The 14,589-nt window shown below is 42.9% G+C and overlaps 1 protein-coding gene across 1 annotated transcript in view; it reads left to right on the top strand.

Moving 5' to 3' along the window:
* Positions 1–2,332, top strand: part of aldh8a1 (aldehyde dehydrogenase 8 family, member A1) — a 10,323-nt gene extending 7,991 nt beyond the window's left edge. Inside the window, exon 7 of the mRNA XM_066672392.1 lies at positions 1–2,332. This exon is cut by the window's left edge and continues 937 nt beyond it. The gene's annotated coding sequence lies outside the window, so the exon portion shown is untranslated.
* Positions 2,333–14,589: the final 12,257 nt, after the last annotated feature.

Here is a 14,589-nt window from a genome sequence, read left to right as displayed (position 1 = left end):
CCACTCTCCTTCATGGACTCCTCTAGCTGTAGTCAGGCAGTATATCCACTCTCCTTCATGGACTCCTCTAGCTGTAGTCAGGCAGTATATCCACTCTCCTTCATGGACTCCTCTAGCTGTAGTCAGGCAGTATATCCACTCTCCTTCATGGACTCCTCTAGCTGTAGTCAGGCAGTATATCCACTCTCCTTCATGGACTCCTCTAGCTGTAGTCAGGCAGTATATCCGCTCTCCTTCATGGACTCCTCTAGCTGTAGTCAGGCAGTATATCCACTCTCCTTCATGGACTCCTCTAGCTGTAGTCAGGCAGTATATCCACTCTCCTTCATGGACTCCTCTAGTTGTAGTCAGGCAGTATATCCACTCTCCTTCGTGGACTCCTCTTGCTGTAGTTAGGGACTAGTCTCAGGGCAAACTCCAGAAGCACTGCTGTGTCTGATCCGCTCGTACCAGTACAACTCACACTAACACACCATCACAATGTCGCTGCAGCACTGAGAATAATCCACCTCGTAAATCATACCTGTTCTTTAGTGATTCTAAACACTGAAGTATGCAAGGCAACAGAAGGACTACAGTCTGTAATTACTGAACTACAATGTGCTTCCGGAATGATCAGTGGAGCTGAGAGAATGGACAGTGTGTGTAGAAACAAGATGTTAGTGGTGTTATCTGATTGATGTATATTTCATAAAGAAACACAGTTGAATGTATTCCTACATTTCTCAGTTGTAACTTTTGCCATAATAATTGCTTTCAGATTTGTGAAATCTCTGCAGGAGTAATGCACCACACCTCCCAAATTCAGCCTTAGAAGCTGGTCACATTTCGTGTTTCAGAATTCAGGGTAATACATATATTTGAGTCTACCTCAACTTCAACTTCAGCTCATTGACAACTCCACATCTCTGCAGACCCTTAGTGTTCAGTTGTCTTCTCCCAGTGAAAGAACGGACAGAATTGTCTGTGAATACTCCACGGTTTCAAAATACAGTGGCCAATGAGTGTACAGTTCATTGACCAAGTATAATTCATCACGGTACGCTAGAGGATTTATAAATGTGCCTTGCATAATGTAAACCTTTCCCCTTTTGCTCTTTAACCAGAGTCTGTGGACCGGTTTTATAGGATGTATGAACATTTTTCCACCTGCCTTTAACATTCCATTGATATTTACCTTTTACTCTACACTTGTGAACACACACTTGTAAAGTCATTAGATTGATACGCAATCTTTTTCCCATGGCCTTGAGGTGGAGCGTGTGGCCAATTGGTGAGTGTGGGAAGTGACTTCTACACACACACAAATACACACTGCTTTCTGCAAAGGCCACGGCTCTCCTGTGCTTCACTATAACAGAATGTTCTGTGTGTGCATCATCCTCAAGCTACTGGGCCAAGTCTCCCCCGGCACTGACCCCAACAATCTCTACTCGGCCACATCCCGTTACACAATGGTTCAAGCTTCATTTACTGTTCGGCTCTGAACCTTCACACACTGTTCTTTGGACACAAGAAAACAGTGTAGACTGTTTTGTTTGGTGATAAGTGTTTTGTGTTTGGTGATGTCTTACCTAAGGTCTTGACTCAGACTGTGTGATTAGGGGCTGAAACATTTGTCCAACCCTGACAGAGCTCTACTACTCGGGTCTGGTTTGGCCACGTCCAGATATTCCAAGTATCTGAGCTATGTTTTGTTTAAATTTCATGTTTCTGACCTGTTATAGCTTAGCCATATCAAGGTGGTAGTCTAAGAGCATAACTGACCTCGCCATCTCTCTTGAGTGTGTAGAATGTCCCTCTATCTATCCACGCCATTCGCTAACATAATACATACAGGCAGCTTGTTACAGTTCTCTTTAAAACTTGTTGAGCAATAAAAACTGGGCAAACAATGCATCCAATCTAATCACACTTATGAAATGTGTAAATAAATCCGTACAAAAGAAATAGCGATGCAACCTCGTATATGACATGAGAATGACAGGTCTTTTAATGGATAATTAATCTGGGAATTTCTGAATAAACAACTGAAAATAGCTGTTTTTTTCTGGTTATAGAAATAATACATCTTTTTTTTTCCTCTGGAAGTATTAAGTAAATTAATCCCATTAAAGCTAAAGAGAATTAGTTATTAATATGTAATGGATTCAATTTTGAAAATTATAGCTTCTCCTTAGCTGTAGCACACCTTCCAGGTTTCCACCATATTTTCCATCATATTTTCTCCTTTATCTTCTACTTACACTACTTTATAATTGTCAGGTACATGTGTAAATGGATGTATGGAATATAGCGCAGTGTATTGTGTAAATTGAAATAAATAATAATAAAAAATACCTTAAGAGCATTGTCTGATGTGTAAATTATTGCGTTATGAAATATAAGCTTATATTTGGTCATTCTATATTGTACAGTCACTATCCAGTCAGCCCTTGGGATATGGATGAATATACATACTTGCTGTATCTGTACCTTATGATAAATTCTTAGAGACTGGCTCACGTTGCATACCGCATTAATTTAATCACTCACTCTTTTTGCAAAATCGTATTCACAAACTTAGAGAGAGTTTTCAGATTTTCCTCTTTTGTAGACTAAACACATTCTGCCTGATACTTTGATTCAAAATGGCCGCCACTGGACACAACAAAGATTATACACAACTAACATACTGTTCTCATTTTTAACACGGTGCAGGTAAAACTTCACACGTCCTATCAGATGAATGGCATGATTGTGAGGGAAGCAAGATGTTTGGAACCTATAAGCAGATTCACAATGGCCTCCATATAATATTGTGATTTGGTACCTGAGAGTTACAGTACAGTTAAACAGTGTTTGATATTGAATGTCGACTGTTTGATTTTGCAGGACTGGTCAAAGATTTTGTGAATGTAGCCTGAAGATTGGGTTTAGTGATTTATCCTTCCAGAAAAACTCTAAAAATGCTTGTTCAGCTCACATTTTACAAAACAGAGCTGTCCCACTTTTGGCCAAAAGTGAAGTTATGCTAATTTGGTGCATATGGAGCCTTCATTTGGCAAATATTAGCACTTAGCACATGTAACTAGTGGTCCCTGAAATAATAATTTTGCTTTCTGGATGGTTCCCTCAGAACATTTATAGTAGAAACCAAAAGAAACAGAAAGGTCGGTATCTGCCCATTGACTTCTGTTAAGTGTTTCTGCGTTGATAGGTTTTCTGCTCTTATACTGTGGACGGAAAATGGGTCAGGACGAGTGATTGTGTTAACTGACCGTATACCACAGATACAACAGACTGAGTTTAGGTTGAAAAATGCTGCAGAATTCCTTAGTGATTGCAACATTCCTCTGGGCTGACTGCAGGAGTAAAATAAGCAGAGAGTGAATGGAAAAGTCATGTGAGGCTCGGGGTGAGGACTTGGATGGTGCCAAAAGGAAGTTTTAAAACTTCAATCTAAACACAAAAAAATCAAAAGGCTTTGCGAGGTGTGGTGGACTGGCACGATGCAGAAAGAGTGAATATTGTCTTAATGAACATGGAATTCTAGCGTCTGGGTGGAACACTGCCTTTAAGAAAGCAGAAAACCTTTAAAGGAAACGTGCAGATGTGGTCAGTCACGTCCCTTCATCGTTCAGTCAAAAAAGCTGAGGGCCAGGCTCCACACCCAGCTCAGAACCGCTTTATTTTTCCTTTGATTTCAGCTGATGCACACCCCATTCAAAAAACGTTCACAGCACCAGTATTGTTGGCATACACATACTCAAGGAAACAATTTTCTTTGTTTTTAGTGTTTTTTCCATTTTTAAACATAACACTGAAGTAGTCAAATGTTGGCAGCGCCCTAGAAGTGTTAAATGGGCTGTGTCTCAGAAAAAAGAAAAGAAAAGTGGAGAGGTTTCCTCAAAGGAAGGCCTTTTAATGTCTTTATTTAGGGAACATTTTGGACTATGTTCTATTCAAATGAAAATGAATATTAAATTAAAATTGGAATGCAGATTTTTTAGAAACCCGTATGTGAGAGTTTTTGAAATTTTATTAGATCAATTTATAGCTCAAAAAACTTTCAGCCATGCCCACAAAACTGATGAATGTGCCGGATTACAGCTGGAGGAGTCCATGAAGGAGAGAGGATATACTGCCTGACTACAGCTAGAGGAGTCCATGAAGGAGAGCAGATATACTGCCTGACTACAGCTAGAGGAGTCCATGAAGGAGAGCGGATATACTGCCTGACTACAACTAGAGGAGTCCATGAAGGAGAGTGGATATACTGCCTGACTACAGCTAGAGGAGTCCATAACGGAGAGAGGATATACTGCCTGACTACAGCTAGAGGAGTCCATGAAGAAGAGAGGATATACTGCCTGACTACAGCTAGAGGAGTCCATGAAGGAGAGCAGATATACTGCCTGACTACAGCTAGAGGAGTCCATGAAGAAGAGAGGATATACTGCCTGACTACAGCTAGAGGAGTCCATGAAGGAGAGCGGATATACTGCCTGACTACAGCTAGAGGAGTCCATGAAGAAGAGAGGATATACTGCCTGACTACAGCTAGAGGAGTCCATGAAGGAGAGCAGATATACTGCCTAACTACAGCTAGAGGAGTCCATAACGGAGAGAGCATATACTGCCTGACTACAGCTAGAGGAGTCCATGAAGGAGAGCGGATATACTGCCTGACTACAGCTAGAGAAGACCTTGAGAGAGAGACTGCACTGCCAGTTTACAGCTGGAGGAGTCAGTGAAAGAGGGTTTTCTACGTATGTCCTTTATTGTTCCTTTGCTTACCAGTGTGAGCTGCTGGTGGCATGTCTCTATCATTCTTGTTTAACTAGCTCGCTAGCCTCCAGCGATGTCTGTGGGACTGACTGAAATGACTGGGCGAGGTGTTTTCAGACCTGTGGCTACATTACAAATTTTCTTTTTCTTAAGAGGGATTTATTGGTTGCTATGGGGATGTAAGTGTTAAATTGCATTGAGCCATTGAGGTCAGGTCCCGATGTTGAATGATTCGTTCTGGATCACAGACATCACTCCAACTCAGGTGAAAGTATTGGATGGAGCCCTCTCTTCAGAGAAATTAGTGCTCCACAAGGCTTCGTACTGTTTTAGCCCATGGAAAGCACTGGTCAGGGTGAACTCTGACCCACGTTTAGCTGCTCCAGTGCACCCCATTTAATTTCATTCACTTGTATAGAGATTATACATGCTGAGTGAGCAAAATTGTCCATCTGTGTCCAGTATGGGTGTGGTTTGAAAAAGCTGAATTCTGTGAGGGCTGTATGTGTTCAGTTATAAATGCATACATATCACATGCTTTATATTCCTCTGTAAAATGGATTCAAAGCATTCGAGCCAAAGTTTTACATAACATACATTTAATCATGTGTCTAAATCATCCACTGTCACACGCTTCTTGGAAAGTCAGAGGTTATTACTCTTGGCTGAAGTCCTGCTCATGTTCCTTTTGTGTGTGTGTGTTAAGTGCTTGCACGCTGAAGCCATGTGTGTGTGTGTATATGTTCTCTGTTATTATGGAGGGACGTGCAGAATCAGGCCTTGTCGATCAGCTGCTGAGTCAGCGGAGCACTAGCGGAAGCCCCTCAGTTCAGACCCTAGAGGTTCAGTCTTTTCCATTTCCATTCACTTCAGTTTTCTGCTCTAAAAACAATAGGTTCACAGTGGAGAAAGACTGGATAAATATTGTCTGAACAAAACCTTGGCTCACGTACTTTACAAGAAGAGCACAAAAATGATTTACATTTAATGGAGGTTAAAGCATAAACATGGCCCCAGACAAGATATTAAAGGTACAGACAGACACAAACAGATTCAATCTGCCGATCAACTGGAACTGCTGGAGGAAACTTGCACAGACACTGAGAGAACACAACAAACTCCTCCCATAAATTGCCCTACAGCAAGGATCTAACCCATGACTCAAGGACTCTGGAGCTGTGTAGCTACAACACTGCAGCAGATAGAGAACAGTAAATTCTGTTTTGGGCAGCATGGTGGCGCAGCAGGTAGTGTTGCACTCACACAGCTCCAAGTGCCTGGAGGTTGTGGGTTTGAGTCCCGCTCTGGGTGACTGTCTGTGAGGAGTGTGGTGTGTTCTCCCTGTGTCTGCGTGGGTTTTTTCCGGGTGACTGTCTGTGAGGAGTGTGGTGTGTTCTCCGTGTCTGCGTGGGTTTCCTCCGGGTGACTGTCTGTGGTGTGTTCTCCCTGTGTCTGTGTGGGTTTCCTCCGGGTGACTGTCTGTGAGGATTGTGGTGTGTTCTCCCTGTGTCTGCGTGGGTTTCCTCCGGGTGACTGTCTGTGAGGATTGTGGTGTGTTCTCCCTGTGTCTGCGTGGGTTTCCTCCGGGTGACTGTCTGTGAGGAGTGTGGTGTGTTCTCCCTGTGTCTGCGTGGGTTTCCTCCGGGTGACTGTCTGTGAGGAGTGTGGTGTGTTCTCCCTGTGTCTGCGTGGGTTTCCTCCAGGTGACTGTCTGTGAGGAGTGTGGTGTGTTCTCCCTGTGTCTGCGTGGGTTTCCTCCGGGTGACTGTCTGTGAGGAGTGTGGTGTGTTCTCCCTGTGTCTGCGTGGGTTTCCTCCGGGTGACTGTCTGTGAGGAGTGTGGTGTGTTCTCCCTGTGTCTGCGTGGGTTTCCTCCGGGTGACTGTCTGTGAGGAGTGTGGTGTGTTCTCCCTGTGTCTGCGTAGGTTTCCTCCGGGTGACTGTCTGTGAGGAGTGTGGTGTGTTCTCCCTGTGTCTGCGTAGGTTTCCTCCGGGTGACTGTCTGTGAGGAGTGTGGTGTTTTCTCCCTGTGTCCGCATGGGTTTCCTCCGGGTGCTCTGTATGGTGAGTGAATGTGTGTCTGTGTGTGTCACCCTGTGAAGGACTGGTACCCCCTCTATTGTGTTTTTCTGCATTGCGGCCAATGATTCCGGGTAGGCTCCGGACCCATCGCGGCCCTGAATTGGATAAGGGTTTCAGATAATGAATGAGGGCCTCATACCCCTCAGGCCGATGCTTGGCTTTGGGCAGACTGACCTTAAGCTTTTCTCATGTGTGGCTTGTCCACAGCACCCCAGTTTGGAGAATTTACACACTGCACAATCTGTGCATATTAGAAAATATACATATATGAAAAAATATATAAGTCTATATCAGGATAAACTCTATATACTCATTTGATCTGGGACTGTTACTGTCTTCAGGGTTGGAGTAATAGAAACAGGTGTGTGTGGGCGTCTGAGAGCTAATACAGCGTGAGAATAGGACAGCAGGTCAGCATTAGTCTGCTCTAATGCTCCACTGCGGGCTCTGCTGGGTGGAGGCTCAACTAATGGCCAAGTGGCATATCGCTGACTCCTGTGAAAAAGCTCCCTGACTATCCAGGTTAAACAAACGCAGACCAAGAGAAGCCAGGGAGTGAGAGGGAAATGAATGAAGGGTAAGCACTGCCCTCGTTTTTTCCCTTTTTCTCATGTGTATGGCCTGGGAAGTACATGGTGGAAGATCACGTAGCCAGTGTAACTTTTTTACAGCATAGGGCAGGGCCCAGTGTGTGGCTCAGATATAGATCACGTTGTGGGGACCAGAATCTGTTAACACATTCACACTGTGGGGATTTTCTTCCTTTTAGGGATATAATATAAATCATTTTTACATAATAAAGACGTGTTAATCTAGAGTAGGGGTTCAGCAAGTCGTAGTTATGGTGAAGGTTAGGTTAAGTCTCCACAAAATGGAGTCTATGTAAAGTCCTCTGAAACCATGGCGACAAGAGTTTGCGGGTGTGTGTGTGTGTGTGTTTGTGTATGTGCCAACAGCACCCAGCCCATCCGCTCGCTGTGTGGAGGGTGGAGAGTACATGGGGCCTCCAAGTCTTCCTAATGCCCTTGGCAAAAAAGATCCCCACAGTGTTTTTGGCTGTGCACTGACTGGTGAGTTAATGTCCGCTGGTCCTTTACGAGACATGAAACCCCACATCAGAAATGTGTGGGAATTAAATTGTTATCTCAGACTATCATCTTTTTATGTTTCATAAGAACAGCATCAAACACAAGTTTCAGAATCACCTCCTTGGACAGTGAAGATTCCTGATTCATCACCAAATATCACTTTCATCCAGTCATTCAGACTCCGTGACTACTTTATATTGCTTTGAGTTTCTTTCCTGATGCTCTGAAGTCTTCTTGGCCTATCCATGCGTTTTCCTTTTATATCCTTCCCATTTCAGTTCATACTTGCACTAAAACGTAGACACAGCTGACTTGGAACCCCCAAACACACACCTTTTGCCACTCTGTGCTGGATTTATAATCATTTCCATTGTTTCAACAGCCCAATTGGGGCCAATTGTTTTCTTTCAGCCAAACCCAACAGCCCATTAATGTCTCTTAGCACTTCCTGTTAACTACAGATTAATTTGCATTTTTATGGTGGTTTTCCACCGCATTGTCCCTACTCTGTTTGACCTGGCTCTATCAGCTCTTTTGCTTTTCCATAAAGAAATTCTGGCACCTGGAACCTTGCTCTTTTCTAGTACCTGTTTGCTTGAGTTTTGAAGTGAACCGAGTAGAGAATAAACAGTGATGTGGAAACATTGCAGAGCCCTGATTGCTCAGAAAGACTTGTCCACATGGCGAAATGCAACACGAGGTGTTTTTAAAATCTCCAAGCTACAGCAGAGAATACATTTGTTTTTATCCAGTACACAACGGCAGCTTGTAAAATTAGGCAGTGATCTTTTGAAGACGTTTAAATGCTCCTTGGATCGGTGGTCAATGAAAAAAGCAAGTAACAGCTGGAGCAACAAGTAACAAAAAAACCTATACTGATCTGTCTGAATTGGGGCATGGAGCTGTGTTCATAAAAAGCTAAAACAACACAGAATACATGATTAGTAAGCAACACTGAATGTCACTGCTGCCGATGTTGTGGTTTCTACCGCCAGGTTCTAAGTGAGTAGAGTCGAATAGAGTAGGTCCCATACAACAGGAATGTGAGGAATGTGGTGTGTTCTCCCTGTGTCTGCGTAGGTTTCCTCGGGGTGACTGTCTGTGAGGAGTGTGGTGTGTTCTCCCTGTGTCTGCGTAGGTTTCCTCCGGGTGACTGTCTGTGAGGAGTGTGGTGTGTTCTCCCTGTGTCTGCGTAGGTTTCCTCCGGGTGAATGTAAGTGAGGAGTGTGGTGTGTTCTCTCTGTGTCTGCGTGGGTTTCCTCCGGGTGACTGTCTGTGAGGAGTGTGGTGTGTTCTTCCCGTGTCTGCGTGGGTTTCCTCCGGGTGACTGTCTGTGAGGAGTGTGGTGTGTTCTCCCTGTGTCTGCGTGGGTTTCCTCTGGGTGACTGTCTGTGAGGAGTGTGGTGTGTTCTCCCCGTGTCTGTGTGGGTTTCCTCCGGGTGACTGTCTGTGAGGAGTGTGGTGTGTTCTCCCTGTGTCTGCGTGGGTTTCCTCCGGGTGCTCCGGTTTCCTCCCACAGTCCAAAAACACACGTTGGTAGGTGGATTGGCGACTCAAAAGTGTCCGTAGGTGTGAGTGTGTGAGTGAATGTTTGTGTGTGTCTGTGTTGCCCTGTGAAGGACTGGCGCCCCCTCCAGGATGTAATCCCACCTTGCGCCCAATGATTGCAGGGAGGCTCTGGACCCACTGTGACCCTGAACTGGATAAGGGTTACAGATAATGAATGAATGAATGAATTTTTGATAAGGCTGTGTGGAAGAGCAGAGTCATGTGAAGGAGTCCTAATTAGGACACTGGGCCCTTATTGGGACACAGTAGAGAGGCAAGCACACACAGCCAGTCTTTGAGCCTGAGGAGTGTGTGTGTGTGTGTGTCCTGGACTAGATTTGCTGACTGCTTTTTTTTACTTATTTGACCCAGATGGCCTTTCCAATGATAAAGCAAACATTCACACTCACACAATCCACTGACGGCTTGAGGCTTTGAAGATTAAAGTCAAACTAAAATGACCAAAACTGACCTCTTTCACCACAAATCATACCTTGTCCTTCAACACACTTCACGTTTTCCTGTATTCTTTCAGCAAAACAAGGACATTAGCCAACCTTTCCCTTTGAAGACGTATTTCAAGGTTTAATGATATCACTATGCACCAGTGATGATTAACCAATAATATCACCTTTGAGCAAGCCAAGGGTGACAGTGGCAAGAAAAACTTCCTCTGAGCAAGATGAAGGAAACTTGAGAAGAACCAGGACTAAAAATAGCGGAAGTGTCCTCCTCTGCTTGACTCCTCAGAGCACAAGAAGTTGTAAAAACAAGTACAGCAGAATAGATCTGATAGAAGTAAGGAACAACTATATTTACTGTTAAAGCAAAACATCTTGTGAGGTGGTGAAGATGTGAGTGAGTGCAGGACACATGCTCAGTGTTAATGTCGGGGGGGTTTAAACCAGTGGCGGATGCTGGTCTTTCAAGGAGGGGAAGCTCAATTTCTGCCTACATCATAAAATGTGCCGATTTATACATAAATTCTACCTTCCGTTCCTTTTCAAGAAAATGATCTGTGACCCTGTCGTACCAACAAGGCGTCTTTTCCAGGGATTTGACTAGTGTCCTCTCAATGGCCAGCAGAGCTAGGCTGCTTAAACGGCCTTGGCCCATGTGAAGTGTGTCCGCCTGTGAGTGCTTTGTGATGGTGAAGGGGCTCAGCAGCACCCGCTGGACAGAAACTGCGATAGAAGTCAGAAAGAGTGATAGAAGTTAGTCTCCAAACACAAGCAGCTACAAAAAACCCACCAGAAATAGAAGCTTGATTTGTCGCTAGTAGTTTTTAACAAAGAAAATGCCGCTAAGAGGTTTAAGAACGTCTCCGGTTCAACGCAGAACAGAATGAAAATTTAATGCTCCCACGGATCTTTACACCAAAGGATCGCTGATTCGCTCATTTCCCTGTCAATCAAAAAGGGATTCAGTCTCAGACAGATCATCCAATCATCATGCAGAAGCTGAGCATCCGGGCCAGCCGAGGAGCTGATTCTGAACAAAAGTTGAGCGCGTTGTAGTGCAAATTTTTTCAATGACATGTACACACAACAGTATATATTTGATCGCTTATTTTTTTACATTTTATGGGAGGCTGAGCTATAAAGAAAAATCTATAATGAAAGCTGGGTGGCACGGTGGCGCAACAGTGTTCATTTCCCACTCCGGGTGACTGTCTGTGAGGAGTTGGTGTGTTCTCCCTGTGTCTGCGTGGGTTTCCTCTGGGTGCTCCGGTTTCCTCCCACAGTCCAAAAAAACACACACGTTAGTAGGTGGATTGGTGACTCTAAAGTGTGAGTGTGTGAGTGAATGTGTGTGTGTGTGTGTGTGTGTGTGTCGCCCTGTGAAGGACTGACGCCCCCTCCAGGGTGTATTCCCGCCTTGCGCCCAATGATTCCAGGTAGGCTCTGGACCCACCGCAACCCTGAATTGGATAAGGGTTACAGATAATGAATGAATGAATGAATATAATGAAAGTTGCACAAGACAGGGTTAAAACATACCATGGTACTGTGTATACCAGCTACAACACCAGAGAAACAGTAGACTTATGGAAGAGTAACTAAGAGCTAGCCAGAAGACATAGGGTTTCAATATATGTATTTGAAGACTGAGAGTGTGTTTGAGTCACAGACTGTAACAGGAAGGTTTTAAAGCCAGCTTCTTCATTTTGATTAATGGACAGCTGAACACACTTTGAGGAGAATGCAATGCTAGTTAAAAGACAATGGCACTGGCTATAATTGTACTTGTGATAATGTGAGGTAGAGGGTCATCCGACCCACCCACAGAGTGAGGCAGATTGTATTCTTTTAGTGACACATTCACATTCATATTCACATGTGAAGAAAGAGCTAAAATGTGATGTTTTACAGTAACAGTATGTGTGTGTGCTAAAGACAGTCTTGGACTGATATTTGCTGACTACCTTCATCTGTGACCCAGATGGCCTCCCTATATGGAAGGACGAAGGACTCCCACACACACATTTAATCATTTTTAATGATTTTAATCAATCACAGAGTTTTCTCTGTGTTGAAGATTCAGCTGCAGCACATGAACACAGTATATTTGATTGCAGCTTGTTCAAACTTTTTTTTTGGTTTGTTTAAACTCAGTTTTTGCTCTGTGCAATAGTGAACTTCCCTTGCATAATCCTGAGTTGAGAAACAAAGCTGACGAAATCATGATGCACACTGAGGTGTTCTAACCATGGAACAACACACCGGGTTTGACCCTAGTTAACCTTATGGGCTGGAACATTATTTTAGGAATAGATTAAGATATTTATGTGTGTCCAGTTATTTATGCTCCGCCCACAATGATGTTCCCATTTAGAAACTATAGATTTAGCATTTAAAATGCTAATAAAATTGCTGATTGACGATTAACTCAAACACAAAATAACTTTTACATTAAATGTAGACTAGATTTTGGACAACATACAAAGTTGTGTTCTATATTTTAATCATTGGTTAACTGGAATTTAATGTTCTGTAAATATCCACTACAGAAGATCACGTTTGTGGGCGGAGCTTGTGTAATTTAATCTGATGTCTGTAATCATGTGAGACACTACAAAGCTAAGCAGTGTCAATGTGAGATTCAAAGCATGAGAGGGAATGGCCTTCCTGCTCTGGAGACAATGCTACAATTCAGCATACACCACCGCGTGACACAGTATACACACGCACACACACACAGCCAGCCAGCATTGAATCACAGTTTGAATATAATCACATTATTACCCAGCACCACACTGCACTCATCCACACAAAGTGACTCAGCTGAACAATGTCCCTGCTTTCTAAAGAAACACAGCACCCATTTAAGAGTCTGTCCATATCTCTTTAGACTAACCACAAAATGACCATGTATCACTGCAACAATGTAGTAATATCCCATGCATAAGAATGACACACACAAGCCTACATTATATACTAAATGTTAATGTTAAACTTATTTGCCACTTTATTGGAATCTCCAACTTGTTGCTACTGAAGACTGAGGCCATCTGTTTGTGTTAGTTATCTTCTAGCCCTACATCTGTGGCTGACCACAGAGTCACGATTTTCTGGTTATTTTTGGAAAGTGAACAGATGTGTATTGAGAAGTAAGTCACAAAACAGAACTGACAGGCTCAGAACCAATAATTACATTGCTTTGCTTCTCTGTACAGGATGCAAGGAAGGTCTACAGTGTGTAATTTTCCCTCAGTATAATGGGCCTTTAAGGTAGAGTGATATAATTGCAAGTAAGTGGAATCAAACGGCGAGGTTTGCTAATAAACAATGTAAGACTGACTTGAGACAAAGCTCCAGTTTGATATATCTTTTTGGGACCTAAAATTTTCCACATATCTTTCCCGCGTCCCGATTCTTGCCTTAAGCCCTAAACCCTTCCTCGAAGTGCGCACGTTGATGACGTTTCACGACGTTGTCGTAGGTGAGCAAAACCTGTTCAAGGGGTCGGAGCTGAGAGCAGAATTGGGACACTACACTTAAACCTGCTTTTTACGTGTGTGCAACACTATATCTACGGTTTAACACAATTCACTGTGGTTTCATCCGAGCTGGGCTCAATATTACAGCGTTTTAATAGAGCCTCCATCAGAAATTCGTTGACATTTGTTGAGGTAATTAATTATAATCTCCTCTCCAGTTCTATATCTTACAAAACGGAACGTCATCTCCTCTGTTCCTGTAACGGCACAAATACACGGACACACCTGGCCTTTGCTAATTTTCTGAGATTTCCAGCTGCAGAGCTTTTTATAACAGTACATTAAACACGACGTCTCCACATTATTAAAGCCAGCTTTTTGTAACATTACATTAAAAACGAACTCTCCATAGTATTACAGCCAGTACACAAGAGAGAGAGAGGACAGTGGCTATGAATTATACATACATTACAGTTTAATATAAGTATTTCTATATGAACGCCTGGTTCCCATGGATGCCCTATTACTTCCGGTTGATCAAATGTGGTGGTTTCTTTTAGTAACATTATATCCATATCCTTTGGTATGAACAGGAATTCCATGATCATAAACTGCCCCATGACCAAATGTTTTAAGATATTAATAAGATTAAGCATTTGTTGGTTGTCTTGGTAAAGAGCATTTGTTTATGTATTAAAGCTCAACGACACAGTTGCACAACACAGTTGTCCCACCCCCTCCCCTAAGGTGTTTGTCTGCCCCATGCCCCAAATGACCTCTTTTAAATCTTAAGTAAAGATCTTTTTGATGTTTTTACTCAAACATTTGCTCCCACCTCTTGTCAGTTTCATAATGATGGGCTGACCTGCTTTTGAAGGCTTGACCAATGGTAGAGCACTCTTGACAATTTGTCTAACTCTAAAAAAAAAATGAATTTCAATTGTACTATTATTTTCCAAACAATATTAAATGTTAAATTAGAACGTAGGCCTTCTGTAAATGACTAGATGTTTAGGGTTCTTTATTGCTAATAATGTTGCATGATTGTAGCCTGATTTAAATTTGTATTGATTAGAAATATATATCTGACCCATTGGGCATTTTTATGAAAAATAAATAAATAAAATTTAAAAATAAAACACCTAACTGCTTTGTAGTCTAC

This window comes from Hoplias malabaricus, chromosome 5 (genome assembly GCF_029633855.1).
Source record: "Hoplias malabaricus isolate fHopMal1 chromosome 5, fHopMal1.hap1, whole genome shotgun sequence".
Lineage (NCBI taxonomy): Eukaryota > Metazoa > Chordata > Actinopteri > Characiformes > Erythrinidae > Hoplias > Hoplias malabaricus.
Note: the sequence above shows the minus strand (reverse complement) of the source record. Positions and strands in the feature narration are given on the sequence as shown.